Here is a 5658-nt window from a genome sequence, read left to right as displayed (position 1 = left end):
AGCTTCATCTTTCTTTTGTCTTCGATTTTTAAACTGCGACTGATAGACATGTTCTAAATGTTCGTGCCCGTATCGCATATTCAGTCTATTTTTCAGCTGCTCGAAGTCATCTGTCTCCTCTACGGCTATGGTCTGGAGGACATCCAAAGCGTCGCCTCGAAGAGCAATAGTGAGGTTTACAGCTTTTTCTTTTTCGGACCATCCATTCGCTCTGGTCGCCGATTCGAACTGTTTCATGTAGTTGTTCCATGATGACTTTCCGTCGAAATTTGGCACCTTAACACGAGCATGACCTACACTCCCTTCAACTATCGACCGTGGCTCCAATTTGTATTTGGTTTCATCATTTTTAATGTCTGTTAAGATGGGTTCCATACCTTTGTCTACTTTTTCCGTTTCCTCCATTTTCTTTTCTATTTCCTTGATCTTTTCTTCAAAAGTAGATTTTATGGACGATATCTTGTCGTCAAAATCCGAAGTGACTTTAGAGATCTCGTTAGTCATTTTGCTGTCAAGGGATGAAATATCACCCGAAACTTTCGAAATTTCACTAGAAACTTTGTTCTCTAACGATATAATGTCTGTCGAAACTTTCAAATCATCCGAGGAAACTTGGGAGATTTCACTAGAAACTTTTTTTTCTAACGATGTAATGTCTGTCGAAACTTTAGAAACATCGGAGGAAACTTGGGAGATTTCACTAGAAACTTTGCTCTCTAACGATGTAATGTCTGTAGAAACTTTCAAAACATCCGAGGAAACTTGGGAGATTTCACTAGAAACTTTGCTCTCTAACGATTTTATTGACGAAATTAAAGCAGCATGCTTGTCTTCAAACACGTAAGTTTCTGGATCATGACCCTCTTCTTGAAGAGCGTTTTTTAGACGTTCGACTAGATCAGTCTTTTTTCCAGTAGAACTCAGGTCCCTTTCTTCCAATTCAAGTCTCAGGTCTTCAATTTTTAGCTTACACAAGGTAGACATGATCACACACTTTATTTATTACGATTTATATTAATTTATTTTTAAAGGTTCCACACTGTATTTAAACCGAAAATTTACGTTGATATTTATTTCAAGTATCCTCACTTCTGCACCATTTTGTTACGCGATTGACTCTACTATTTTATTTATTTATATCTTTAGGCACTAAGTTTAATTTAAATAAAGGAAGACTTACTTATATTATTTTATTTACATCACTTATTTATTTTAATAATTACAAATAACACCAACTAACACATCTAATTTATTTACAACTCAAATTTATGATTTAATTAACTAAACATAATAACTTCGATAACTAATATATACATTTCATTAAATCTGATTCGAATACAATTATATCACGCGTCGCGGATCGTTCATTGACTGACTGGCCTGTGCTCGAATTCCTGTTCTTAAATACTCTGACAGCGGTCGCCTCGAATCGCCGTGGAAGGTCTGGCCTTTACTCGTAACCCCGGGAAGCATCGAGAATAATTAGGCCGGGTCGTGAGGCGTCACAATATGAATAAATAAATATACCTATCAAAACGTCAAACTACTGTCAAAGTGTAAAGACGCATTTCAAAGTTCCTCTCGAAAATTTAAATTTATTAGCAGTTTTAATTAGTTAAACCGTTAAATTTTCTTTTTTAGTTTGGTTAATTTAGTTATAGTTTAAGTTTTATATAATTAAATATAAGTCAGTTTTAGCGTTCGAAGCGATTAAATCTTGATGAGCGGACACGATGACGGCGACCCTCCCGATCCCGGAGAGGACGAATTTTACAAGTTTAGAGAAGAACAGAATAATAATATGGAAATAACAGCGGTTTCAGGTATCGATAATATTAATAAAAATGTCAATAGCAGCTCAAACGTAAGTAAAAATCAACTTCATATTTCCTCAAACTCGTCCCAATTAAATACAAATGACATTAGAACTAGGTACCTATAAATATTTACAAACTGACACAGGTCCTTTTGAAGTAATAATTGAAAATAAAAGTGATTTACGTTTAAACGCGATTAGGGTTGGTGACATAATATTAAAAAATTGACCGGAACTGGATAATAAAATAAAAAGAATTGATTTGGCAGGAAAACATCGAGCAAAAGTAGTTTTTGGAGAGTCAAAGTGGGCCAATTTTTAGTAGATCAAAATAAATCAAAAAGTTTTACTGAAAATAAACTTGAGGCTTATATACCTAAATTTATGATTCATCGTCAGGGTATTTTAAGGGATATTGATAAAGACATTTCAGATGAGGAGTTGAAAAATAAAATTAAAGCCTATGACTACCACTGTATATTTACAGTAGTAGAAGTCAAAAGATTAAAAAGGAAAATTGTTGAGAATAATACTACGGTATATGTTCCAACTAAAAGTATTATTGTGACTTTTAGGGCACAAAGTTTACCTAAATATGTAGTTATTAATAAGGTATTAATTCCGGTCGAACTATTTGTACAGAAAGTAATATTGTGTTTTAATTGCCGTCGTTACGGACACGTAGGTGGACAATGTCATGGTAAGTCTAGATGTTTCAAATGTCACGGTGAACATTTATCATCCAAATGCACGGAAAACCCAAACAATAAATGCCTTCAGTGCAAAGGAGATCATTTAAATACGAATTTTCAGCTGTATCGTGAATATCTGAGGCAAAAAACTATTAAAGATATTAAGTCTCAAAAAAATTTAACATACAATGACGCAATTAAATTAATAAAAAAAACATATGCAAATGCAACTACTAGTGAAAATAAAACATTAAATCCTCAATTTCCCATAGAATTAGCGTCTCAAAAAGCTTTTCCACTCCTTCCTAGTCAAGCTCTTTCATATTCTTCAGGTTTTTCGCAGTCTAGCCCCATAGATTCCCATAAATACACTATCTATAGAAATCCAACGAAAAGGGCCAGGCCTCATACACCTGATCCTTGTATTAATGAAGCAATCAAAATAACTAAACCAATTGAAATCGCTAGGTTACAAGAGGGTATTTTAAGTCAAGAATCTTACCGAGAGAATATTATTAAAACGAATGAAATGTCAGAAACAGAAACGATAACATTAGTATTTGAATTAGTTATGGATATATTAAAGTCTTTAAATAGGGATAATATTTTAAATGTTCAACAGTTTGAAGTGGTTAATATTATTAAGGACAGACTCAATAAACAGGGATTAAGCTCGCAGACATTAACAAAACGTTTTCTATTACACAATGGAAATGCCGATCGGCAGTTTCAAATAAATATAATTTGGAGTATTTACTTCATAATTATAAAATCAATATAGGTCTTCTTTCGGAGACTTGGTTTAAACCAAATATTTATTATAATTTCGTAGGTTATAATTGTTCACGTTTAGACAGAGAAGATGGAAAAGCTGGTGTAGCAATTTTAATTAAGGATGGAATTATTTTTTCTGAGATAGATTTACCTCAAATGGAAAAGATTATGGCTAGGTGTGTATGTGTTCGGATTGGTAAATTTAAGGAAGTTTATCTTGTTTCAGTTTACATAAAACCTTTGAGTAGAGTTACACTGACACAATTTCTTAATTTTTTTAATAGCATACCAAAACCATGTATAATTGGTGGGGATTTTAATGCGCATCATCCGGCTTTTGGATCAGATCTAGAAGATTTTGAAGGAAGATACCTGTTAGAAGCAATAAACTCATTAAATCTTGTATTTTTAAACACAGGGGAACCAACCCTTGTTACTAGACCAGGCCAAAGAAAAAGTGCTATTGATATTACTATATGCTCTCAAAATATCAGTCATTTATTTCAGTGGGAGGTACTTCAAGATCCCCATGGCTCTAACCATTTGCCAATACTCATGAGATGTTAACTTAGAGGAACGCCACGACCAACAAAAAGTCATAAAATATGGAAAATTAACAAGGCAGACTGGAGAAAATTTAGCACTTTGTTATATGAAAAATCATTGAATGCTATTGACGATAGTTATGACAAATTATTAGAAGATATGAACGAAGCAGCTACCGTAGCTATACCAAAAAAGGGTGCAAATAAACGAAATACTTGGGAAAAATGCAAACCATGGTGGAATTATGACCGCCAAGATGCAGTAACGAAACGCAAGCAGTTATTTAGTAATTAATATAAAGAGAATCCAAATTTGGATAATCTTAACAAGTATCAAAATCAAGATGCGATCGTTAAAAGAATTACAAATGAAGCAAAAAGAGCTAGTTGGAAATCATATTGTGAAAGTTTGAACAAAAATACTCCAATGAAAGATATTTGGGCTAAATTAAACAGATTCAAAAACAGGAAACAAGCAAATAGACATCAAATAGAGTGGGGAGACTGGACAGAATATTTTCATAGTAAAATCTGTCCGAATTGGGTTAACGAAAAACCAAGAGGGTTCAAACATTATTATATAAATGATCACATGCTAAATAAACCTTTCACAATGAACGAATTACAACAAGCTTGTAAGAAAAGAAATAAATAATACGTCTCCCGGAATAGACAACATCCATTACCCAATGATTGCTGAGATTACACTTATAACTAAGCAGCGCTTATTAGGCATTTACAACAGTATATATACAGTAGAACATACCAGATGATTGGAAAAAATATTTAATAGTACCTATTCTTAAACCTAATAAACCTAGAGATTCTGCAGACTCCTACAGACCTATTGCATTGGGTCTTATATAATGAAAACGTACGAACGACTTATTAAAAACAGGTTAGAACACTGGCTGGAGAAAAATTAAATATTATCAGCAGTCCAATATGCATTCAGAAGAGGACGTTCAACTCAAGAAATTACAACATCATTTGTTACTGATGTACAATTAGCATTTACTCGTAACAACTCAATCTCCTGCCTATTTTTAGACATTAAGGGAGCATATGATGTAGTTAATCTAGACATATTTACAGATAAATTATACGCCATAGGAATTCCAGAAGTATTTAAATATAAATGGAGTGATAGTTACGCCAAAATTAACATCAATTGAATTGCCACAAGGAAGTATTTTAAGTCCATTATTGTTTATTGTTTATGCTGTACACTGCTGATATTACTAGTTCTATTACCAAAGAAACTAGAATACTTCAGTACGCAGACGACTTTTGCATTTATACGGAAATGAAGTCATCGAAGCTTCAATCAGTGCATTAGAAAACGCCACAGAAAGAATTGCCGAATGGTCACAAAGAAATGGATTCAGCATCTTTCAAGATAAATCAGTCATGTGTTCATTTACGAGAAGACGTTATCAGCCACCAAACCAAATTAATATAGGACCTTTCACATTCCCATATAAAACATCTGTTAAATACCTTGGCATAATTTTAAATCAAAAGCTCCCTTGGAAAGAACATATTCATCATTTGTCAAAAAAATTTGAAAGCGCAATAAATGTACTAAGAGCTTTTAGCCACACAAAGTGGGGAGCCGATCCAAATATATCACTAATCTTCTATAGAGCACTAATACGTTCAGTGATTGACTATGGTTGTATTTTATATGGAAATGCAAATTTAACTCAATTGGAGATATTGTAAAAAATAAAAAATAAGTGTTTACGACTCTGTCTGGATGTATACAAAGCACACCAACACATATTTTAGAAATCGAAGCAGCAGAGCCTCCTTTGCATCTTAGACGGCA

This window comes from Diabrotica virgifera, chromosome 1, assembly GCF_917563875.1.
Source record: "Diabrotica virgifera virgifera chromosome 1, PGI_DIABVI_V3a".
Taxonomy (NCBI): Eukaryota; Metazoa; Arthropoda; class Insecta; order Coleoptera; family Chrysomelidae; genus Diabrotica; species Diabrotica virgifera.
Note: the sequence above shows the minus strand (reverse complement) of the source record.